Source organism: Terrapene carolina, unplaced genomic scaffold, assembly GCF_002925995.2.
Source record: "Terrapene carolina triunguis isolate 2854851 unplaced genomic scaffold, T_m_triunguis-2.0 Scaffold21, whole genome shotgun sequence".
NCBI classification, from domain to species: domain Eukaryota; kingdom Metazoa; phylum Chordata; order Testudines; family Emydidae; genus Terrapene; species Terrapene triunguis.
The window spans coordinates 41,238,301-41,265,149 of record NW_020664372.1 but is presented as its reverse complement, the minus strand read 5'-3'; positions in this window follow the sequence as shown (position 1 = coordinate 41,265,149).

The following is a 26,849-nucleotide window of genomic DNA, read 5'->3' as shown; positions in this document are numbered from 1 at the left end:
CGAGGGGGCTCTGCCGATCCGCTTCTCTGTCGCATCACACAGGGCGTTGGCTGCAATGTTCCTCACCATGGCGTCAGGACATGTCAGCAGGCGGAAGGCGTGGGTGATCACTGCGACGTCGCACAGGTTACCCAGGCGGGGGATGTTGGCGCTGCCGTGCCTGTGGGCGATGTAGACCAGCTCGTTGCTGGCTCTCTGGGGAAGGAACAGCCACTTCTTCACCAGCTTCCGGATGATCTTGTCTGCCTTGTTGAGGGGCACCTTAGCCATGGCGGATCCCCTTAGGGTGAACAAGATGCATGGGATCAGGAAGGTGTTCAGGGCGTTTATCTTCTGCCACGGTGCCAGCAGGGAGGCATCAATCTTGACGGCATACTGCAAGATCTCCTGGATGGTGTCCGCCGGACATGGAACCCTGTTGGCGTGCCCAGTTGCTGGTATGCCTGCCCCTCTGCCAGGGAGATGACGGGCTCACCCTGGATCTGGAACCCCGTTGTCTGCACCAAGTCCCTTTTGCTGCCGTCAATGTGCAGAGTTGCGCACTTCTTCGCATTGAAGCGGAGCCCCATCCAGTCAGTAGCTCGGCTGGTGGCATCTAGCATACCTTGGAGGCTCTCTGGGTCATCCGCGGTCAGGACCAGATCGTCCGCGTAGGCCAGAATGCTGAGTTTCTTGCCGTGCAGGTCGAAGCCAGTCAGGCTGCTGGAGATGGCTCGGATAAGCGGTTGAAGATGATGGGGCTAAGGGGGCATCCTTGTTTCACGCCGCGGCGGATGGTGATGGCGTCCGTCTCTCCGTCCGTGGTGCGGATGGTGGTGGCGCAGTCCTTGTAGAGGTCCCGGAGGATCTGGATGAAGGTTTCTGGCATCCCGAACTCTCCCAGGGTGGCAAAGATGTGATGGTGGGGTATGGACCCAAAGGCGTTGGTCAGGTCAAGCCATGCTACTGCACACTGCCTCTTGGACCTCCTGGCCTCCTGGATGGCTGTCTGAAGGAGGAAGTTGTGCTCATAGCATCCCTCGCAGGACATGAAACCCTTCTGCACTGAGCTGACGGCGCCCCCGCACACTGACCAGTCTGTGATCCTTGCCGCGAGGCAGCTGGCATACAGCTTGTAGATGGTGGAGCAGAGGGAGATGGGCCTCCAGTTGCCGGGGTCATCTCGGTCGCCTTTTTTGTGGATGAGCACGGTCATGGACTTTTTCCAGGAGCGGGGAACGCGATGGAACTGCTTGCATTTGTTGAAGATGGCAGCGAGCACCAAGCAGCCGGGGTCTCGCTTCTTCAGCAGGGGATAGCGGATGCCATCTTTTCCAGGGGCGGTGTTTTTGGTCCTCGACAGCCTTGCCTGCACCTCCTGAGGGGAAAAATCTCACCGCAACTAGATCCCCATGGCTGGACAGTGCCAGTCGACTTGGGCTCGCAGGGCTCAGGCTGTGGGCTGTTTCATTGCAGTGTAAACTTCTAGGCTCGTGCTAGAGCCCAAGTCCCACACAGAGAGAGTCCTGTACTTCTTTCTGTAGGAACACAGAACTGCTTCCCAATAATAGGAGCTACACAGTTTAAAGGGGGAATAAATCCCTATGGTTTAGACTTGCAGCAGGATTTTAATTTATAAAGGTGGCCCATGTACTGCCCTCAGGCTGCAGCATAACTGTCACTGTGGTCAAAGGGAGTTCTGTGCGGGATCATGGTTAGTTTATGCCCTAAGAAATCAAACCTCCAACACTATGCTCAGTAGGCACAACAAAGTAATATCACAGCAGCATCCTGTTATACCTAAGAATTAAAGCTATAGCAGAATAAGGATTTGTCTATCTCCCTAAATTGTTACCATTCTTCTTGTAGTAGTTACCTGTCCATGCCTACTATAGTGCCGCATCTTGCTATAGTACTGCATATAGGAACATTCTGAGCCAGCTTCTTTCTGATGCAAAGGTGCCAGAAAGCAGCTGAATTTCCCCAGTGGGAGGAGAGGAAAGGTACCTGGTTCTGACGCCATTTCCCTGCAGCACTTGGATTAGGGAGCGTCCCGTCCCAGGAATGGGAAAAGTAGCTTTACTCCCACAATCCTCAGGCAGCTCTTTGGGGCACATAGCCAGTGACATAGATCAGAAAAGCCTGGTAGCTGCTCTCCTCTGCATCAGGGCTGGCCTAGAACCCGCTCCAGAATTAGAGCCAAACCAGCTTTCTCTCACCCTCTTGCAGCCAGTGGAAACCAGGCACAGCAGAGAACCTAGCACTTTATTTGTTGAGAAGAGCTTCCACTTTGGGGGAATTATATAGCTCGTTGTGGACAAAATGTCTCAGATTCCTTCTTTTTTTCTCTATCTAGAATTATCCTAATGAAATCTAGATCCTTACTTCCTAGCAGGAGAACCAATATCTCTATAAGCACCTGCCTCCTGGTCAGTACTGCCACTTCCCATGATTAGAATATTTGGTCACACTTCTAGCATTTTCCTTTGGTCTTTAGCTTATAGGGATTCACCAAAGTTCCTCTGAGGTGCCCCGGCACTCTGTCAAATTTCATTTCATTCTTTTTTCTCAAAAAGACAGCCAAACTCTCATTCCCACTTTTTCAGCACCTTATTGTGTACAGAACAAAACATACCTGTATTCTGCTTAACTAGCAAATTATGCATAAACAAAATAAAACTCTTACTCACTTTTTGATTCATGTTTTCAGCTCTACTAGCTTTCCAAACTAACCAACTTGCTCTATGCAAGTATTTTTTGCAATGTTCCAGTGGTACGTTATGATACCTCATATGTCTCTAAATAGAAATACGTGTTTGTTCTTATTTCATATATTATTTAAACAGTGAAACCTCTCTCTTTCCAATGGATACACATTGCTGGACATGCACCCATCATTCATAAAGTTCATATTTCCCCAGACTAGCCACATAGACTAAGCATTCTGCACATTTCACAGTTTTAAACGTATGTATTAAAGATTGGAGAAACAGGAGTTTTTTCAGGTCAGGGCATGTTATGGAAAACTGTAAGGAGAGCAGGATTTTGGCACTTTAATTTGTTTAAACTGATCCATTTGCAGATCCACCCAAGCTCTGTTATTAAATACCATACAGTACAGTACATCTCAGAAGAATAATTCCAATTAAAAAACATGATTTGTTGCTAGGCTGCACTTCTATATATATGCTAACTGCAGACCACTTTCCCCTCTTTAGCCATCATTTCTAACCTTGGGCCAGATTATCTGGCTGATACTAACAGTACAGGAGGTCACTGGCATGCAGACAGCTTCCTTATCACATGGATAGTGGATTAGCCACCTCTTTGGCACTGTGCCCCCTATCCAGACCCAGCAAAGTCATCTCTGAAGTATCAAGGCTCAGGAGAATTGAGCTGGGGCCAGGAATGGGAAAGCCCGGGACTGAGCAGGAGTTATTTCATCCATTTATCCATTCAGTCCATTCATCTCCTGTATTGTACTGTGCAGCTATCAGACTGGGGTAGTGTTAAGCCATTTGCTCAGAAATCCAACAGTTTTGCTGGATTCATCTTTGTGCAAATCTGATTACAAAAATTAACATGGCTGTAGAGATTTAATGGCTGTGGTAGCAATTTTAGGTAGAGACAAACTCAATCCTGCTGTCTCATCAGCTCAGGCACCACAGTGATCGGCATGGAATTGACACTTAGGCCTGGTCTACACTAGGCTTTTATGTCGAATTTAGCGCCGTTATATCGAATTAACCCTGCACCCGTCCACACCAGGAAGCCATTTAGTTCGACATAGAGCTCTCTTTAAATCGATTTCTGTAATCCTCCCCAACGAGAGGAGTAGCGCTAAATTCGAAATGGCCATATCGAATTAGGCTAGGTGTGGATGGAAATCGACGCTAATAGCTCCGGGAGCTATCCCACAGTGCACCACTCTGTTGACGCTCTGGACAGCAGTCCGAGCTCGGATGCTCTGACCAGCGACACCCCGGGAAAATTTGAATTCATTTTCCTGTCTGGGCAGTTTGAATCTCAGTTCCTGTTTGGACATCGAGGTGAGCTCAGCAGCAGTGGCAACGATGCAGAGCTCTCCAGCAGAGATGGCCGTGCAATCTAATAGAAAGAGGGCCCCAGCATGGACTGATCGGGAAGTCTTGGATCTCATCGCTGTGTGGGGTGATGAGTCCGTGCTTTCAGAGCTGCGCTCCAAAAGAAGGAATGCTAAGATCTACGAGAAGATCTCTAAAGCCATGGCAGAGAGAGGCTACAGCCGGGATGCAACGCAGTGCCGCGTGAAAATCAAGGAGCTGAGACAAGGCTACCAAAAAACCAAAGAGGCTAACGGACTCTCCGGATCCCAGCCCCACACATCCCGTTTCTACCAGGCACTGCATTCCATCCTGGGTGCGGCCGCCACCACTACCCCACCCGTGACCGTGGACTCTGAGGATGGGATATTGTCCGCGGCCGGTTCCTCGTCGGACATGTTAGCGGACGGGGAAGATGAAGAAGGAGATGAGGAGGACGAGGCAGTCGACAGCGCTGGCACCGCTGATTTCCCCGACAGCCAGGAGCTCTTCATCACCCTTACCGAGATCCCGTACCAACCGTCCCCATCCCTTACCCCGGACACAGAATCAGGGGAAGGATCAAGCAGTAAGTGCTGTAAACATGTAAACATTTATTTAAAACAGAAAGGGAATATTTATACTATTAACAATGTATTTTTATCAAAGTGCTGTAAACTAGTAAAAAATAATCAGGTACAAAACTGGAATATTTACAATGGTAACAAAGGGTTTCTCATGATTTGTCTGTCTTAGGCTCTTCACAATTTAGTCCCAAGTATTTTAAAAAATTTTTACAATGTCCGTTACTTCATGATTCCGAGGCCCAAGACGCTCCACTCCATAGTCCCAGTGCACCTAGGCGAAAATCCGGTCAATATGGCCGGGGATTGACGAGAAATCCTCGTAGGAGAACTCCTCGTAGGTCTCGTGGAGGTAGATTTCCAGCCTGTTTATCAGGTTCCAGGGTAGGGCGATCTTACTGGGCCCTCCGTGGTAGCACACGTGTCCCCGCCACGCCACAATCAAGTACTCGGGGATCATGGCCCGACATAGCATGGCGGCATACGGCCCCGGTTTCTGCATGCTTTCCCGCAGCATGCGTTCCTTCTGGGTGTCCGGGATCCTCAGGAGGGTGATGTCGCTCATGACGCCCTGCTTTGAATTAGGGAGGGGAATGTTAGTATTGGGACTGCTTTACAGCCACGCGGTGGAGGGAGAGGGGCAGCATACAGGGATCTTTCCCTGGGACAGCCGCGAGGGGGTGGGACAGGGGCAGAGTTGATGCTGTCCTGATTGCTGGCAGCAGAGACTGGCATTGCTTTCAATGTGAAAGGAGGCCAGTGCTACTGCTGGAGTTTTAAGCAGCCACAAGTCTACGGCTTACCATGATTGCCCGCTCCAGAAGTTCAGGTCTCCAGCCACGCTTCTCTGATCACTCCAAGACCACCGCAAGTCCACAGGCACTGAAGGCGACGGCCGAAAATTCGACCTTGTCCTGAGTGCGCATGTGAGAGGTTCAGTGCATGGTCTTGTTCACAGAGAAAGACTAGGTTCTTTGTATACAATTTCATTTATCTGTCTCAGGAATTCACTCCCTTTTTAAAATTCACACAGACACATCTGCGACTGTCTCCCAACCCAGCCTGTCAGCACACTCCCAGAGGCTAGCGCAGATTAGGCGGAGGAAGAAGAAGACGCGTGAAGACATGTTCTCAGAACTAATGGGCTGCTCCCGAGCCCAGGCAGCCCAGCAGACACAGTGGAGGGAGAACTTGTCACAAATGCACCGAGCAGTCATGGAACGGGAGGAGAGGTGGCATCAGGAGGACCAACAGGCTACTGAAAAGCTGCTTGGACTAATGAGGGAGCAAACGGACACGCTCCGGCGCCTTGTGGATGTTCTGCAAGACCGGAGGCAGGAGGACAGAGGCCCGCTGCAGTCTATCTGTAACCGCCCTCACCCGCCACCAAGTCCCACACCACCCTCACCCAAAGTCCAAAGAAGGAGGGGCGGCAAGGGCCGTTAAAACTTTCAGTCAACCCCTGCAGACTGCTCTAGCACTAGAAGGCTGACATTCCCCAAAATTTGATAAGTCCTTTCCTACCCACCTCACACAAGCCCCCGTCCAAGTTTCACCCCCCACGTTTCATGTGTGGTTCACAATAAAATGTTTGTTTCTGTTCTTTACTGTTTCAGTCAGGTTCTTTTGAGGGAGAGTCTGTCTGGAGGGGGGGAAGGGGCTTGGTAATAGGACAGGACAGTGACCTTAAGCGGGGTACAGAGGCGGTGTCAGGTCCAGCATCAGGACACATACACAGTGCAGTCACTGGTTACCCTGGTCAGTCTGGGAGGTGGTTTTCATGTTCTGGGGGGGGGTTGCTCTGTGACTTTTTGGCGGGGGAGGGCAGTTACAGATCTTATGCAGTGGTCCTTATCCTGGCTCACAGATCCACGCAGCAGGGGATATGTAACCCTACTCCCCCTGCCAGAAAGTCACATAGCCGACACATACACGCAGTCCCCCCCAGGAGTGCTGGCAGGCTCCATTGAAATAACCAGTGCACCTGTGCGGAACCTGTCATTCCGGGAGTTTAGAAGCATCATTTGCATCAGAACACTAAACCCGCCCCCCGCCACAGTCTGCGTCCCCGGTTTAAAACATTCCCGCGAAAACAGCAATACAGACAACGGTGTTCATTAACAAAATAGAAATGATTTTATTTTTTGGGAAGGGGAAGGGGGTGAAGGGGGTATGTAACTGGAGAGTATAGTCAAAATGAACTGGGTAAAGAAACGGGGGCAGGTTCAGCTTTTCTGTCCACAAACTGAAAAGTCACTGGTTGCCCTGCTCACTCAGGAACCTAGCTTTCAAAGCCTCCCGGATGCACAGGGCGTCCCGCTGGGATCTTCTAATGGCCCGGCTGTCTGGCTGGACGTAATCAGCAGCCAGGCTATTTGCCTCTAGCTCCCACCCCGCCATAAAGGTCTCCCCCTTGCTCTCACACAGATTGTGGAGCACACAGCAAGCTGCTATAACAATGGGGATATTGGTTTCACTGAGATCACAGCGAGTGAGTAAGCTTCTCCATCTCCCTTTGAGACGGCCAAAAGCACACTCCACCACCATTCTGCACTTGCTCAGCCGGTAGTTGAACAGTTCTTTTTCTGTGTCCAGGGCGCCAGTATAGGGCTTCATGAGCCAGGGCATTAGCGGGTAGGCTGGGTCCCCGAGGATGACTGTAGGCATCTCCACATCCCCAAGAGTTATTTTGTGGTCTGGGAAGTAAATACCTTCCTGCAGCCGTCTAAACAGACCAGAGTTCCTGAACACGCGAGCGTCATGAACCTTGCCCGGCCATCCGACGTAGATGTTTGTAAACCGTCCCCGATGGTCCACCAGTGCTTGCAGCACCATTGAAAAGTAGCCCTTTCTATTGATGTACTGGCTGGCCTGGTGGTCCGGTCCCAGGATAGGGATGTGAGTCCCATCGATAGCCCCACCGCAGTTTGGGAATCCCATCGCGGCAAAGCCATCTATGATGACCTGCGCGTTTCCCAGGGTCACTACCTTTGGGAGCAGTACCTTCACGATTGCGTTGGCTACTTGTATGACAACAACCCCCACGGTAGATTTGCCCACACCAAAGTGGTTCGCAACCGACCGGTAGCTGTCCGGCGTTGCAAGCTTCCAGAGGGCTATGGCCACTCGCTTCTCAACTGTGAGGGCTGCTCTCATCCTGGTATTCTGGCGCTTCAGGGCAGGGGACAGCAACTCACAAAGTTCGAGGAAAGTCCCCTTCCGCATGCGAAAGTTTCGCAGCCACTGGGATTCATCCCAGACCTGAAGCACTATACGGTCCCACCAGTCCGTGCTTGTTTCCCGGGCCCAGAATCGCCGTTCCACGATATCCACATGACCCATTGCCACCATGATGTCCTGGGCGCTGGGGCTCGTGGTTTCTGACAGCGCTGTGCTACTCTCCGACTTCAGGCCATCACGGCGGTGTCGTAGCCTCCTCGCCTGATTACTCTGCATCTGCCTCAGGGTAAGGTGTATGATAAGCTGCGAGGTGTTGAGAACGGCCAGAAGTGCAGCGATGGTCGCAGCGTGATCCATGATCGCAGTGCTGTGGCGTCCGCGCTCTCACTGACCAGAAAAGTGCGCGAACTGATTTCCCGCCGGCGCTTTCATGGAGGGAGGGAGGGCGTTAGTGACGGACGGATGACGACACATTTTTTTTACCCAGAAGGCATTGGCGGCTCGACCCAGAATTCCGATGGGCAGCGGGGACTGCGGGAACTGTGGGATAGCTGCCCACAGTGCACCGCTTCCAATATCGACGCTCGCCCCGTTAGTGTGGACTCACAAAGTCGAATTACTGTCCTTAGTGTGGACACACACGTTCGACTTTGCAATATCGATTACACATATTCGATTTAAGTAAAATCGAACTACCCTCGTAGTGTAGACATACCCTTAGATAATAGTCTTCAGTTGCTTTCAGAGATGGCTTCCTGCAAATGCCAGGGCAGGAAATCCTCCCCCGGCCAACCTTGACCCTCTTTTCTTCTTCGCTCATCATCCCTTCCACTGCCAGTCCCAGCTCCACAGAACACTTTTCACCCTCACCCACCCATGGCGTCTCCCTTCTGTTGCCACCCCTGAGCACATATAATTCTTGCCCTTTCCCTCATGCAGTATCTAGGGAATACTGAGGCCTGACACCTGGGATCCAGCAAATCTGAAAAAGTGGAGTCACTACATCCTTGAGATGAGAGGCCACTTTTTTGAACATATTTGTGTATCCTTAAATAATGCACTAAATAAACCTTACAGAAACATACTTTTCGCTAAACACAAAACAATATAGGTAAATCAGATAAAAACCTTATAAAGAATTGCACTGAAGAATAAATACAAACATAAAAATATTTCATATTTTGCAAATGAAATTATATTAAATTTAAGCTCAAATATGGGTCAAATATCTCAGATATTTCTGGATTTCCTCTGAATTGATAAGTAATATGTTCTAATGGGATACACGCATTCATAGCCTTAATCCATTCTGACACTGAAGGTACAGATTCCTTTGTCCCACAGCCTCATTATACATGTTCTTGCTACTGAGAACAGTACTCCAATAATTTTATTTTTATATCTATTTAATATAACGTCTTCTAACTTATTTTAAATTCAGACAGCTGGATTAAATAAACTAAACACGTTCAGCAAATCTTGCATATAGTTGATCACATGCAGTGGTACTGGAACAATTTGTATAGTCAGGGTGCTAAGACCCATTGAACCAAACTGTAAACCCTGTATATGATGGAAATCATTTCAAACCCGGGAGTGCGGCTGCATCCCCAGCATCCCTATTCCAGCACCTGTGATCACATCTGACCAGAACTTTGCGTTTCTAAATCACACACATAAAATTCTCAGTCTCTATGTTATTGTTTTAACACAGTTCTTCATGTCACGGATATTTATTTTTGAATGATATATAATTATGTTCAAATGAAAAAAAAGTCATCTTTTTAGTTGACTAAGTTGTTTAGTGCTGTACTTATCAATAATAATTTAACGCACTTGTATACCAACCTCCAATCTTCCTCTAGATAATTTTTCATTCTGTCTTCCTCTTGACCTTTGAAAATATGCCTCATAACTGCCACTCAAAAATCCATATAAATTAGAAGTATTTAATGTAAAATTCATGAGGCTCTTCAGTTCATTTAAAACTATACTTAAAAAATGTCTGAGTAATAAAAAGAGAAAAATAGAATATCCCACTTTCATTTTATCATTGAAAAAGAAATGAATATTTCCTTGCCAAAGAAGGCCATTAAACTAACTATGTCTTTCCCAACCTTTTTTAAAAAAGAATATGCCATCTAGAGTTGTTATTTAATGGCTGTAAGGGAGATACATTTTATTTTCTTATATATTATTAAACCATCATACCAAAAATAAAGTCCTGGTATCACTGGATCATGTCTGAAGTCCTTAATTTAACGTAAACAATACACAAAGAAAGCCTTACCTCAATTATAATGTTTTACAATATCCATTTACACACTTATCAAACGTCCCTGTCCCTAGGAAACAAAAAACAAAAAACCAACCAACCAACCAAACAAACAAACAAAAAGGAGGAAACCAATAGTAATGTATTAGGTTTGAAGCTTTGTGTAAGTTGGTAATAGTTTCATATTGTGGATTTTATATGAGTGTTAAAAAAAATGTACAATTACAAGATAGATTTCTGGGATAGAACGAGTCCTGTGCCTCTTCTTCACCTTACTATTTCAGTAGAACTTTCAAATCATTTATTAAGACTAGGTAACCAAACAGAAAGGATTTGTTTAGGGGAAAGTAAACATGAGATATCAGATAATACCCAGATCCTTTCATACCCTTTAAGAAGAGCTCTCCCTAAACTTCCTGGACCTGATTCTTATTGACACTAAAGTCTCTACACACTTGCTCCCACCTTTACACTGTCAGAGTGCTGTAAAGGGACCTTAGTACAGAGATATGTTTTTAGAAGATTATCATTTAGAGATGCTTGCTCATAAGCATGGGCGGCGGGTATCATAGGCCGGGGTAGGCTGTGCCTTCCCAAACAGCTTAGCGGGGCTCCGCCCCCAGGCCAGGCCTCCCCTGCATTCCAGCACTCTGCCTTGGCTGGCTGGGGCTGGCTGCCCCACCTCCCTCAGGGAGTCAGGGCGCTGGTGCTGGGGCCAGGCTGCCAGGAGCACCGGGGCTGGCCGCCCCGCCCAGCTGCCCAGAGCACCAGGGCCGGGAGTGCTGCCGCCCGGTGCACTGGGGCTGGCTCTGCCACCCAGAGCACCGGGGCTGGAGCCTCACCCCCTGGCTGTCCGGCACTGAGGCCGGGGCCCGCAGTGGAGTGCTATGGGCTCCTGTGGGGGTGGGGGAGCAGTAGGAGGGGCAGATGGGAGGGCAGATGGGGAGGGGCGGGGCCTTGGAGGAAGGGGCGGGGCCGGGGGCTAGCCTCCCCCAATGTCCGGGTCACCGGCCACCCATGCTCATAAGGGACAGTATTATGAACATAGGAATTTGAAGATGTGCCCTAAAGGCAAGAGCTGGGAACACCCCATGGCTGTGTGCAGCAGTTCACCAGAGAGATGCTCTCTGGTTTGTTTTGTTAAAGTTTTATTCCTTTCTCATTCACTGATTTGTTATTTAATGAACCCCAAGATTATTACACGTAGTGCCAATGAGAATCAGACCCCCATGTTCAAACAACTCCTGCTCTCTTCAGATTAAAAACAATTCCACATTTTTAACACAGATTTAATTTAAATTCTCAGAGTCTCAGGCCTGGTCTACACTACGACTTTAATTCGGATTTAGCTGCGTTAATCCGAATTAATCCTTAACCCGTCCACACAACGGAGCCAGTTACTTCGAATTAAAGGGCGCTTAAAATCGATTTCTGTACTCCACCCCGACGAGCGGAGTAGCACCAAAATCGATTTTGTTAATTCGAATTAGGGGTAGTGTGGCCGCACACCACCGAATTAATGTGGTTAAAATTAATGGGGTAGTGTGGCCGCACACCACCGAATTAATGTGGTTAAAAAACGAATTAATGTGCTTAGTGTGGCCGCGCACAATCGAATTTATACGATCTGTTTCCCAAATTCGAATTATCTAAATTCGAATTAATCTCGTAGTGTAGACGTACCCTCAGTGTTCAGAGACATGTCCTACCAGTGTTTCTCAAACTGGGGTCGCCGCTTGTTTAGGGAAAGCCCCTGGCGGGCCGGGCCGGTTTGTTTACCTGCCCTGTCCGCAGGTCCGGCCGATCGCGGCTCCCACTGGCCGCGGTTCGCCGCTGCAAGCCAATGGGGACTGCTGGAAGTGGCGCAGGCCGAGGGATGTACTAGCCGCCGCTTCCAGCAGCCCCCATTGGCTTGCAGCGGCGAACCGCAGCCAGTGGGAGCCGCGATCGGCCAGATCTGCGGACGGGGCAGGTAAACAAACTGGCCCGGTCCACTAGGGGTTTTCCGTACACAAATGGCGACCCCAGTTTGAGAAATACTGCTCTATACACATACTATTCTTAAATTGTGTCTCTCTTCTTGATACTTTTCACCTCCATATACAGTCTTGATTGCACCAGAAGTTCTGCCACTAAGGCTATGTCTACACTACAAAATTAGGTCGGATTTATAGAAGCCGGTTTTATAGAAACCGGTTGTATGCAGCCGATTGTGTGTGTCCCCACCTAAAATGCTCTAAGTGCATGAAGTCGGCGGACCGCGTCCACAGTACCGAGGCTAGCGTCGACTTCCGGCGCATTGCACTATGGTACCTATCCCACAGTTCCCGGAGCCTCCGGCGCCCATTGGAATTATGGGTTGAGATCGCAATGCCCGGATGATGCAAAGCAGTGCCGCGAGGGGTTCTGGGTACATTGCGTCAGGCTCCTCCCCCGCCGTCACAGCAACGGCAGACAATAGATTCGCGCCTTTTTACCTGGGTTACCTGTGCAGACAACATACCACGCCAAGCATTGAGCCCGCTCAGCTCAGCTCACCGTCACCATATCTCTTCCGGGTGCCGGCAAACGTGGGACTGCATTGCTAAACAGCAGCAGCAGCTTACTGCCTTTTGGCGGTAGACGGTGCAGCATGACTGGTAGCCTTCATTGGCGATCTGGGTGCAGGCAGCCGTGGGGCTGGCAGCCGTGGTGCTGCATTGCACCAGCCCCTTGCCTTTTGGTAGAAGATGGTTTATTACGACTGGTATCCGTCGTCATCGTACTGCAGCGGCTGTCAATCATGGGCACCCGGGCAGACAATGATGGTTATCAGTCGTAGTATGCTATTTTCTGCCAAGTGCCCAGTATTGTCTGCTAAGCACCCAGAAGAGGCCGATGGCGATCTGGGTGCTGGCAGACATGGGGCTGGCAGACGTGGGGCTAGATTGCTACATAGCAGCAACCCCTTGCCTTTTGGGCAGTAGATAGCATATTACGATTGGTATCCGTCGTTGTCATGCTGGGTATCAGATCGTGCAATAGACCTGAAGGCTAACTGCCAAGCGCCCAGTATTTGCTGCCAAGCACCCAGAAAATGCCAAGGGCTATCAGTCATGCTGCACCGTCGTCTTAAGATGTAAAAAATAGATTTATTCTGCATTCATTTGCTTCCCCCCTCTCTCCTGCTAAACCCAGGCTTTTGAGTTCAATCTTTGGGGGGGGGGCATTCTGTGTGACAGTTGTTTGTGTTTCTCCCTGATGCAAAGCCACCTTTCTTGATTTTAATTCCCTGTACCTGTACGCGGTGTCACTCGCCCCTCCCTCCCTCTCTCCCTCCCTCCCTTCTTCCCCTGGTCCGTCAGATACTACTTTCGCGCCTTTTTTCAGACCAGACGCCATAGCCAGCACTGGGATCATGGAGCCCGCTCAGATCACCGCGGCAATTCTGAGCACTATGAACACCACGCGCATTGTCCTGGAAAACATGCAGAGCCTCCTGGACATGCCAAAGCCAAACCAGGACCAGCTGAGGAGGAGGCGATTGCAGCGCGGCGACGATAGTGATCAGGAAATTGACATGGACCTCTCACAAGGCACAGGCCCCAGCAATGTGGAAATCTTGGTGTTACTGGGGCAGGTTCATGCCGTGGACCGCCGATTCTGGGCCCGGGAAACAAGCACAGAGTGGTGGGACCGCATCGTGTTGCAGGTCTGGGACGATGCCCAGTGGCTGCGAAACTTTCGCATGCGTAAGGGCACTTTCATGGAACTTTGTGACTTGCTTTCCCCTGCCCTGAAGCGCCAGAATACCAGGATGAGAGCAGCCCTCACAGTGGAGAAGCGAGTGGCGATAGCCCTGTGGAAGCTTGCAACGCCAGACAGCTACCGGTCAGTCGGGAATCAATTTGGAGTGGGCAAATCTACTGTGGGGGCTGCTGTGATCCAAGTTGCCAGGGCAATGAGAGACCTGGTGATATCAAGGGTAGTGACTCTGGGAAACGTGCAGACCATAGTGGATGGCTTTGCTGCAATGGGATTCCCAAACTGTGGTGGGGCCATAGACGGAACCCATATCCCTATCTTGGCACCGGCGCACCAAGCCGCCGACTACATAAACCGCAAGGGGTACTTTTCAATGCTGCTGCAAGCCCTGGTGGATCACAAGGGACGTTTCACCGACATCAACGTGGGCTGGCCGGGAAGGGTACATGATGCTCGCGTCTTCAGGCAGTCTCTTCTGTTTCGAAAGCTGGAGGAAGGGACTTTCTTCCCGGACCAGAAAATAACCATTGGGGATGTTGAAATGCCTATCGTGATCCTTGGGGACCCAGCCTACCCCTTAATGCCATGGCTCATGAAGCCGTACACAGGCAGCCTGGACAGGAGTCAGGACCTGTTCAACTACAGGCTGAGCAAGTGCCGAATGGTGGTGGAATGTGCATTTGGCCGTTTAAAAGCGCGCTGGCGCAGCTTACTGACTCGCTCAGACCTTAGCGAAAAGAATCTCCCCATTGTTATTGCTGCTTGCTGTGCGCTCCACAATATATGTGAAAGTAAGGGGGAGACATTTATGGCGGGGTGGGAGGTTGAGGCAAATCGCCTGGCCGCTGATTACGCGCAGCCAGACACCAGGGCGGTTAGAGGAGCACAGCAGGGCGCGGTGCGCATCAGAGAAGCGTTGAAAACCAGTTTTGTGACTGGCCAGGCTACGGAGTGAAACTTCTGTTTGTTGCTCCTTGATGAACCCTCTGCCCCTCCCCCACCACCCTGTTAACTCTACTTCCCTGCAAACCAACCACCCCACCCTCCCCCACTACCCTCCCCCCTTCGAGCACCACTTGCAGAGGCAATAAAGTCATTGTTACTTCACATTCATGCATTCTTTATTAATTCAGCACACAACTAGGGGGATAATTGGAAAGGTAGCCCGGGATGGGTGGGGGAGGAGGGAAGGAAAAGGACACACTCCAATTTAAAACTTTAAAACTTATTGCTATGGAAATCATCTAGGGTGGAGTGAGTGGGTGGCCGAAGGCCCCCCCACCGTGTTCTTGGGCGTCTGGGTGAGGAGGCAATGGGACTTGGGGAGGAGGGCTGCTGGTTACAGAGGGGCTGTAGCGGCGTTCTCTGCTCCTGCTGCCTTTCCTGCAGCTCAACCATACGCAGGAGCATATCACTTTGATGCTCCAGCAGCCGGAGCATCGACTCTTGCTTTCTGATTACAAGTTGACGCCACCTCTCCTCTTCAGCCCGCGTTTCAGCACGCAACTTCTCCTCTTCAGCACGCCACCTCTCCTCTCGCTCATATTGGGCTTTTTTAAAATCAGTCATTGACTGCCTCCACGCATTCAGCTGTGCTCTGTCAGCGTGGGAGGCAGTCTGAAGTTCAGTAAACATTTCGTCACGCGTCCTTCGCTTCCTTCTTCGAATATTCACTAGCCTCTGCGAAGGAGTAAGATTTGCAGCTGGTGGAGAAGGGAGAGGTTGTTAAAAAAGATACATTTTAGAGAACAATGGGTAGACTCTTTCACGTTAGATTTTGCTGTTCACAACATCACACAGCACATGTGCTTTCGTTACAAGGTCGCATTTTTCCTCTTATATTGAGAGTCTCCTGGTTTGGTGTGAGAGATCACTCACGCAGTGCCAGGACACAGATTTCAGCTTGCAGGCAGCCATGGTAAGACATATAGTCTTTGGGCTTTTTTAACCTTCTTAACATGTGGGGATGGTTTCAAACAGTTCTGCCCTCATTTCCCATACCAAGCACCCGTGCCATTTAAAATGGGTTTGCAATGTAAAAGGAGGGGCTGCGATTTCAGGTTTAACATGCAGCACAAACCCAACTAACTCCCCTCCCCCTCACACCCAATTCTCTGGGATGGTCACTTCACCCCTCCCCCCCACCGCGTGGTTAACAGCGGGGAATATTTCTGTTCAGCAGAGCAGGAAGGGGCACCTCTGAATGTCCCCTTAATAAAATTGCCCCATTTCAACCAGGTGACCGTGAATGATATCACTCTCCTGAGGATAACAAAGAGCGATAAGGAATGGATGTTGTCTGCATGCCAGCAAACACCGGGACCATACGCTGCCATGCTTTGTTATGCAATGATTCCAGACTACATGCTACTGGCTTGGCGTGGTAAAGTGTCCTACCATGGCGGACGGGATAAGGCAGCCCTCCCCAGAAACCTTTTGCAAAGGCTTTGGGATTACATGAAGGAGAGCTTTCTAGAGATGTCCCTGGAGGATTTCCGCTCCATCCCCATACACGTTAACAGACTTTTCCAGTAGCTGTACTGGCCGCGATTGCCAGGGCAAATTAATCATTAATCATTAAACACGCTTGCTTTTAAACCATGTGTAATATTTACAAAGGTACACTCACCAGAGGTCCCCTGTGTGCCCTCAGGGTCTTGGGTGAGTTCGGGGGTTACTGGTTCCAGGTCCAGGGTGACAAACATATCCTGGCTGTTGGGGTAACTGGTTTCTCCGCTTCCTTGCTGCTGTGAGCTATCTATGTTCTCTCCATCCTCATCTTCCTCGTCCGCCAAACCCGCTTCCCCGTTTGCAGAGAGGGACTCATAGAACACGCTTGGGCTAGTGGTGGCTGCACCCCCTAGAATGGCATGCAGCTCCGCGTAGTAGCGGCATGTTTGCGGCTCTGCCCCGGACCTTCCGTTTGCGTCTCTGACTTTGTGGTAGGCTTGCCTTAGCTCCTTAATTTTCACGCGGCACTGCTGTGCATCCCTGTTATGGCCTCTGTCCTTCATGGCCTTGGAGATCTTTTCTAATGTTTTGCCGTTTCTTTTACTGTTTCGGAGTTCGACGAGCACTGCTTCATCTCCCCAGATGGCGATCAGATCCCGTACCTCCCGCTCGGTCCAGGCTGGAGCTCTTCTGCGATCCTGGGACTGGGACTGGGACTCCATCATGGTTACCTGTGCTGATGGGCTCTGCATGGTCACCTGTGCTCTCCACGCTGAGCAAACAGGAAATGAAATTCAAACGTTCGCGGGGCTTTTCCTGTCTACCTGGCCAGTGCATCTGAGATGAGAGTGCTGTCCAGAGCGGTCACAATGAAGCACTGTGGGATAGCTCCCGGAGGCCAGTAATGTCGAATTCCGTCCACACTAACCCAATTCCGACCCCCTAAGGCCGATTTTATCGCTAATCCCCTTGTCGAGGTGGTGTTAGGAAACCGGTTTAAAGGGCCCTTTAAGTCGACAGAAAGGGCTTCGTAGTGTAAACGTGTCCAGGCTTAAGTCGATTTAACGCGGCTAAAGTCGACCTAAACTCGTAGTGTAGACCAGGCCTAAGATTCTGTGTACAGGACAGAAGACACCCACCTCTACCCAAATTAAAATGAACTGACTTGTTCTATTAAACCACATAGCCATTGTGACTGAGATATAAAGTATCTTGATTTGTTGATGAGTTTTATCACTTGGCTATATTTAGTATGCACAGGAACTCCCATTATTGACAATCAATGGCCTTTTCCTCTCTGTAGGAATATGGTACTTCAAGAGATTTTGACATTTTGAGTAATGTACAGTGCGTTAGGTAACTCTGTAATATTGTCTGCTAAGAGTCTACTTTAGATTAATCCCACTTTATACAGGGATAACCAGAAAAGACAGAAGACTCTGTAATTTATCACCTGCGGACTTGACGAGTGGTTTACAATCATGTGAGTTCCTGCAGTTGGCCATAATTTAGAGTCTCTGCCTGTATTTAGATAATAAAAATGGTCACTTTCCCAATGAAAAAAGATATCTATCATTGTAATATAAAAATAAAAACATCCAGCAGTACTGGTGCCAGTTGCTCCCTGAACACTTCTAAAATTAATCAAAGATTCTGTCCTCTTTTGGTGTCTTATCCCTGCCAAAAATCCAGTTAACTTCCTAACTTCTAATAGTTCTTTAACAGTTAGTCAACATATCTGGTTATCTGTCCCAAAGATATGGAGAGAGAGAAGTTTTATGTAACTCATTTGCCCTACATTTATCTCTGGTCGGCCCTTATCTTGTAGTACTATCTAAACCATACGCATACTGTATTTCACTCTTAGCATTGGTTTCTTTTCTGTTCCTATTTATAACTGAGGATATAAAGATATTATTTTGTTGAATTTCTTTCTGTATAACCCCTTTGAGAAGCCAGTATCCACTCTTCTCTGAAGCTGGATAGAATCATCTTGCCTTCTGCATCAAATTTAGGCTCCATGTCCTCATTTTCAAACCCATACATAACTTATCCCCTATCTGCCTCTCCACTCTTCTCTCTTGTCAGGTCCTTTGTTGCCAGTTAGCTCAGCCTAAATCACATGACTAACCAGCCCAATCATGTACTTGTCCCACTTTCATGCAGGTGCTTTTGTCCATGCAGCATCCTAGGCCTGGATTCTCCTATCTGGGCCAATCCACTACACTGCTGTCCTCTTCTCTTTCAATTCGCTCCTTAGAATGTTGTTTATATTACAGAAGTACCTAGAGCCCTAATCAAGATTAGGGCCTATTGTGCTAGGCATAAACCCATAGTGAAAGACCCTGTTACAAAGAGTTTATCATCTAAACAGACTAAGGGTGAGAGGGGGATGGCACAGAGCAGGAAAGCGACTTGCCAAAGATCATTCAGCTGGTCAGTAGCTCGGACTAGAGCTCAGTCCTGTATCTCAGCCCAATGCTCTCTCTACTAAACCACACTGCATCCCTATCCAGTCATATACAAACCCTTTCCATGCTTCCCACAGTTACCTGCACATGCCCGCTCTCCCCTACTCTCATTCCACATCCCATTCTATACACACCTTCTTTTATGCCCCCAGGGACTTTTGATCCCCCCTTCCCCGCATGACTTGCTACTACACTGCCAGTTCCCTGCCTCCTCATTAGACCTCTCTTCTTGCCTTTTCCAGAGCCTCCTTACATGACTAGAAAACATGGCTCCATGCCACCCTTCCATGTCTCTCATATTCTTGTAATTTCACTGTGCACTCAGATTTCCATTTGAACTGAATAGCAAACTGCTACTCAGATTCCATTCTGAACAGTAGCTGCATAGGGGTGACAAACCCACAGAAAAGATCTTTGCTTTTTTTGTCTTTTTAAAAATAAATAATCAAAGAGAGGAAACAGGCAGAGGTCCATCATGCCCCAAGAAAAGCCTGCATTGCCAAGCAAAACTTTCAAGTATTTAAACCATGACAAAGCAGTAGGAGTAGGAAACTTGCAAACCCAAGATTTGAAAATATTAAACTCAGTTTATGTGATGTAAAATCAGGGCTGTTTACTGTTCTTGGAAGTAGTTAACAACCCAGTATAATTTGGCCAACTTTTAAGAGCAGAATGTCACCCCTGATACATCGCTTCAGGAAGAGCTGGAATTGTGATTAGTTTAAATCACACTGAAGTTATTACAGTAACTATTTCACTCACTCACATAGAGCAACTTACAATATTGAGGCTTATAATGCATAACTTAGGAGAATACTTTTGAAAACACAGGGCCAAAATTTGTCCTTTTATACAGGAGTACAGGTCCCACTGAATCAAAATTTTCACTGGTGTAATTCCGGTGACATCAACAGAGTTAAACCTAATTATGTCCCTTGTTAATAATGTCCCACTGATTCAATCAAATCAATGGAAATTGCAGGTACATATCATCTAATTAGAATTAGGTTGACAGTTCAGCTCTGGACCCATACTCTGGTGTTTAGTTTGATACTGGTACATTAGAATGAGAGGTATTTATTGCTTACTGAAAAATTAGAAAATGTCACACTGAGACAACTTAGATCATCATCACCACTTTTCCGTGGATCCATAGAGTGGTTATCATTCAGCTGTAGCAGAATGGATTAGGGGTAGGTTAGAAGAAGCTAAATAATAAACTGACCAGAGTAGTGGAGTCAAGCAGAATTTATATAACTAAGCAAAAACTGGGTGATTCTGTTATTTAATACATTTTTAAAGTATTAGGAGTATCTGACAAGCCTTCCCAAGCTTAGGAGGTTAATTTTCAATGATCACATCCTTATTCCCCCAGAACTGTTTGATTGTGGGTTTCAGCTGCTGTTATTTTGTTTGGGGTTTTTTGTTTTGTTTTTGTTTTTTTTGTAGGGGATGTTTTTGCTCTCCTCTGGCAAAACAAATAAACAAACAAATAAAAAATAAGGTATTATAGGAGGGCTCTTTGTCGAGCCCATTGTAGTTAAAGTTGTAAGATACTTTAATTAACCTTATTTTCATGTTAAGAACATTTTGAAACATTTCCCTTTGCTGGCTGAAATTTTTCATGGTTAGGCTTTGCCCTCCAAATGATGATTTTTTTTTTCTGGAAAGTTTCAGCATAGTCCACTGAACAATTTTTGAGTTACAAGAAAATGAACCTTTAATTTTTCTCATGGTCAGAAATTCTAATCAGACTTTTCTTTTGATGGAGCCACAACAAAATCTATTGAAGTTTGAAACTTGTAGCTTAGTATGGGCACAGTCCTAATGCTTTTTCTTTGATTTAGAGGAACTTTTGACAATTAAAAAAGCTATAAGCAACTGAAAAAAATCACTTCTGAATTTATTTAATTGGAATCTGATATACACTGAAGAAGAGCTTCATGACTTAATTCTCTCTTTGTAACATAACTATGACTATTCACCCGATCTGGCCTGATATGGGGGCTCAGACAGAGGTAGGGACTGTTACTGTCATGTTGCTATTAGGTCTGTTTATATGTGGATGATTGTAAATGTTTCACTGAAAGGCACACAGTAAAATCTCCCCCTCCCCCAGTACTCCCTTGACATCAGGGTCAGGATGCAAAAAACTGAAGGATTTGGTTACCTTTCTGCCATTTTAATTGCATTCTGCAATAGTGAAGCTTTTGTTTAAAAAACAACATGTTGATCTTTTTCTATTGTGAAGTTAGTTCCATCATAAATTATGTGTTGCTGTCCTGTTTACCGAACCTGGCAGATAGCTGTAACTAGGGTAACCAGATGTCCCGATTTTATAGAGACAGTTCAGATATTCGGAGATTTGAATCATATAGGTGCCTACTACCCCCCACCCCTGTTCTGATTTTTCACACTTGCTATCTGGTCACTGCAGCTGTAACCAACCAACAACAGCAGTAAGAAAGATGACAACTCACAATTCATGTACCTCACTGAAGCGTGAACCTTAGCTTCAGAAATCTTATTTCCTACACAGACCCTATAAAGATACTTTGGAAAATATTTTACTGTATTTAGTATTTTATTTTATTGAAGAGCATTGTGCAAAATGAATTTCACATTACTCCGTGTTCTTGTCTGCATGCAATACTACTGGCAATTGATTTTCTGATGGTGCATGAGTTGCTAATGCAAAATCTCTCCAGAAGATTTTAGGGTGAAATTCATTTCTGCCACGGAAAGCCCACATAATCTGGTTTTATACAGGAGAAATGTATGTGGACAGTGCAAGTAAAATCAACTCCACCCCACATTTCAGTGAATGAGAGAAGATGAAGTGGACTTCCCACCCCACAGCCACTACTCCAAACTATGAGCTAGAGTAGGTTTGCCACCTTCTAATTGCTGGTAACTGGCCCCCCCCCCCCCAGGCCCCAAACCTGCCCTGCCTCTTCCCCCAAGGCCCCACCCCTTCTTTGCTTCTTTCCCCCATGGCCCTGCCCCTGCTCTGCTTCTTCCCCCAAGGCCTCATCCCATCGCAAGCTCCTCTCCCCACTCTGCCCCTCGCTCGCTGGATCATCTCAAGGAGCCTGCCTGCAGGTAGGAGGCAGCCCTGGCTGAGCAGGGGTGGCATGGGTTAATGACCCAGCACCTCCCCTGCCCTGAGGTAACTGGGCTTTTGGTTTGGGTGTCACTTAGGGTTGCCAGGTTCCCTTTTCAACCAGACTTTTCATTTGAAAACTGGGCACCTGGCAGCCCTAAATGGCACCTGGACACAGAAGCCAAAAACTGGACTATCCGGGTAAAACTGTAGCAACACTAGTACTGGCCACTACCTCTTCAAAGGGTTGCCAACCCTCCAGGATTGTCCTGGAGTCTCCAGGAATTAAAGATTCATGTTTAATTAAATATTATGTTGTGATGAAACCTCCAGGAATACGTCCAACCAAAATTGGCAAACCTACCTCTTCATGCTACTTGCACAGGGTGTCGGGACTACTGCATGTGGGTAAATACTGACTTTTGGCCCCTTCCCTCTCCCTCCTTTGAACTGCGTACATTGTAACCCTCCACACTGGCCTATATAGGACTAGCAGGCAGACACTAGGCCAGATCCTCAGCTGATGTTCTGCCCTCTCTTTGTGCAGCACATAAGGGTTCTACTGACACCAACACTGTGCACATTCTCCATCCCTGACTTCAACACATGCTGCAGTGCAGGGTGTAAGTGTGCAGAGGCTCTTGTGCTAGCAGTACTCAGCACTACCCACTAATGAGTGCAAGTCTACAGACTGTTATCTATGTGAGTCAAAAAATATTTTATAGTGGGCCAGCTGTAGCAAATATTTAGAGGGCGTATTATATTTTATAGATGTTAAATTGATAACACTAGTTTTCATGACTGTTGTATTTAATGCATATTCTGCTGATTAGTTCAAGAGTAGCTGAAGACAGTGTATGTTTGTGTCAGTGCACACAGCTGCCTTTCTGTCCCTGTGCTTAAAAGGTAACCTCCTTTCATTCATTGGAAACCTCTGGGCCCGAATCTGATTGCAAGTCCACTTGCATAAATAAGAGAGAGTCTGTTCGAGACAATGGAGTTATATCTGTGTAAAATCAGCGTACTGAAATCAGAGTCAGGCCTTGTGTGCTTTAACAATCTGCCTTCTCCACAAATACATTTGAGGAGCAAATGTGTTTCATTGCTGAAATGATATTGCCTACAGTATCTGCTGTTGTTGGAACACTGTGAGTACTTCTGAAGAATAGCCTAATTATAGTCATTTAAGAATTTTTTTCCATCTGTTCTGCTCCTTTACAGATCCCCCTATATTCTCCTTATCTCCTCCCATCCCCCATCGATAGTTGCCTTTTTAACACTTTCTCCCCCTCAGACTTCTCCCATCACATATTTCACTGTGAAGTCTATTCTCCTCTCATTGTCTGAGTACGGTTTCCATTAACTATTAAGTTAAAGGATACTCTCGGTTGGTTTATACCCCAAGCTTTGGCTTTGCAAAAACAACAAAAAATTTTAAAACTTTATATTACTAGAAATGTTTCCATTTGTTTGTGTTTAAACATCCTCCTGCAGCCTTTGCAATTAAATCATTACAGCATTTTACATGAGAATCAGAATGTGGAGCTGACTAGCAACTGACTAGAAACTAGCTGTCTATTTTCATTGTCCAAACTGAAAGTAAACAATAATTGGCAAAAGTAAAATAGATTTTAAAATATCTTTTAATTTTAATAGTCTATGATGATTAATTTGATAAGCATGGCAATTTATTTTTAAATTTACAATTTAACTTGACAATCTCTTTATTGTTAATGGTCTTATGTATATGGTTGGACAGAGGTGAATATATTTCAGTAGGACATTCATAATGCCTCATTGACAACGCGCTGACTTTTGTAGTTAAAGCTACATTGAACCAAAACATTAGAATGGGTTGCCAAGAGATAATCAAGACTTGGAGTCTTTAAATCAAGACTGATGTCTTTTTTAAAACATATGCTCTAGCTCAAGATGTTGGGCTAAATCCAAGAATCACTGAGGAAAATTATATAACTTGTATTATGCAGGAGGTCAGAACAGATTATCATACCATTACTTTCTGGTCTTACATTCCATATATACTTAATAGATTTTATCAGAGAAAGTAATGTGATTTGAGCGTGTATCCTGTAAGTTCCACATTTTAAAACCCCGGAACAAAAATTTCAAACTTGGCTTCCTAGCACTAAATTAAGGCTTAGGTATCCTATTTTATGTTTATAATAACTGCTGTTGCTCTGTACTTCAGAAAAGCATGCCATCTGTTTAGATGCCAGAGTTATGGATTCAGGTGCCTAACTATAAGCACCCAAGTTTTAAAATGTTTATTATTACTTCTATTCTTTATTTAACCTTGAAGATTCACTGTTAACAGTCATGTTTTGTTATGTGGGTTAAATATTTGGAATAAAAGGATAGGCAAAAGAGCAGGCATGGATGGTTAGCCATGGAGAAGGACCCACAGGAGGTGAGCTTTAAGGGAGTATTTGAATAAGGAGAGGGAAGTTTTTTGGTGCGCTGGAGGTAGGAGGCTATTCCAGATATAGGGGGTGATGTGATAACAGGTGCAGGGTCGTGAATGGGAAAAGTAATCAAAGAAGGTGGTAAGGAGGGAGTAGTTAAGAGAGTATATGAGAAGCAGGGGTGACATTGTGCCGAGCCTTGAAAGTGAGGATAGGCATTTGAAATATGGGCCTAATCTATCTCCCATTGGAGTCAATGGAACAACTGGGTACCAGGCCCCACATGTTGGCGGGACTGGTTCTCTAAAGTCCTCTGAAATAGAGAGGCAGAGGATTCCAGGTGAAATCTACTGAGAGTCAGGATCTAGGGACATATCTCCAGAGGTTTGTCTTGACTAGGAAAGGCAGTCAAGTTTAGTTCAGATTAGCTAACACATGCTACCTAAACCTGACAAACTCAACCTTTTTTCTAGTGTAGATGCAGGTTTTACCTGGTTGAATTGTAGCCTGGGCTTCAAGCTAAGGGTGTTACTCTGCATTTACCCAAGTTTAGCTAACCCATGCTAGCTATGCCCATCCTAAACTCAATTACTTTTCCTAGTCAAGGTAAACCCCTGGTAAGAAGGGTGTTAATGCCTGCCATTTTGTTCAAACTACTTGAATGAGAAAACATTGCTTTTATAGGCCAAGACACCCATAGAGTTCCAGTGGAAAAAACCCCAAGTTATTTCAGTGACAAACTATGGCCATGTCTACGCTACCACTTTTGTCAGTAAAACTTATGTGGCTCAGGGGTGTGAAAAAACACACCCCTGAGCGACATAAATTACACAACAGAGGCGCTGGTGTGCACAGCACTGTCGGCAGGAGAGCATCTCACACTGACATAGCTGCTGCTGCTCGTGGAGGTGGTTTTATTATGTCAACGGGAGAGCTCTCTCCCTCCAGCATAGAGCAGCTACACGAGCGATCTTACAGCGGCACAGCTGCATCACTGTACAGCTGTGTCACTGTAAACTCGCTCATGTAGATATGGCCTCTAATCCTGTTCCCTACCCACAATTTTGCTCTATGGGAAGTCTGCGAATGCTCAGCCACAAGATGCCAGAGCAGGGGTAGACTTCAAGACTTTTTCACATCCAAACAACTGTTTCACACTTTCTTGAATCTATTCAGCAACTTTTTCAAATCATGCCCTTCTTTCTTCCCTCTTTCCCTGCATAAACCTGCTTAAAAGAAAACCTCCCTTAGCTCCCCTGTCTAGTGCTTGACCTTTGAATGTAAGACTAATTTACTCCCTTCCTTTGAAAACCTGTGGAAGAGGTAAAGTTTTGTTTAAAAATGCACCAGGTTGATGATGCAGAAAACCCAACTCATTGTCCCTTTGCTTGTAGGGATTAGCAGCCAGGCAGAAAGGCAGGGAACTTGGCCTTCTATTTGGACAGAGCCTGAAGATTCATTAGGCATCCTAGCTCCAAGCACCCACAAATCCCTTTGCAGTCCTTTCAGGCATCCCTCTACTTCTCCCCTGGCAGTATGGGCTCTGCTGCTATTTGTCTCCCCGTTGATGATTGTGCATTACCGCCCCCTCTGAGTCAGTTATAAACCGCAGATGGGAAGTCAATGTTGATAACTCTGAGCAGCATTTACTTCTACAGAGATTTCTTCCAGAAACATCACAAGTCTGTTGGAGAAGCATACCACCTAGAGCTGCTCCTTGTAGGCCTGGCTTGACGTGGGAGAGGCCTCATTTCTTGGGAGGCAGGATTAGGGAGGTACATGGATCAGCAGGCTGGACACAGAATGTCTGTACTACCTAAGATAAGGGGGGAGGACACTCGGGGAACCATTTACCATGGACAAGATAACAATGGATAAGATAAATAAGGAACGTAAAGATGAGATAACAAATAAATTGTACATGGACAGAGTGGGGACAGAGCATGTTGTACAAGGATTGGTTCCTACAAGGTAACCAAGTCAATCCCGAAACGTGTGATGCAATGTATAATAAATGCAATCTAATGTGTAAATGTATATAAAGGAAGAAGTTTGCTGTGTAACTTTGGATGTGTGGTGTGCCCTGTAACCACCCCCAGTGCTTGAGCCTAATCAACTCATGCACAGTTTGATGGTATAGCTATAAAGAAACCTCAGTGATGAGTTCGGAGTTAAACTGAGTGGCTGGGAAGTGAGTGGATAAGGTCTCAGAAGCCACCCCAACATACTCCTGAGTAGATAGGGACTCAGAGGCTACGCCAACATTCACCCACCCACCACTCGCTCCAGCTAACAGAAATCACATGTGGTTCCAAACAAGAATTGTTCATGTGAGGGACTGCCTCCTAATTGGAGTTAGGGGAACATGTTGAGTACCAGGCGATGGATGCCAAGTATTTGTCCTTGTTTGCTGCCCCTTTTGACATGAAGTGTAGAGCAGCAAACGGCCCACGGTCTGTCCCATCATTTGCACCATCACAATCTGCAGTATTAATTAAATGAATCCTTACCCATCTTCCTTCACTTGCTCAAAAACTTCAAGAGGACATCTTCAAACTACATTTACTTGGTCTTCCAT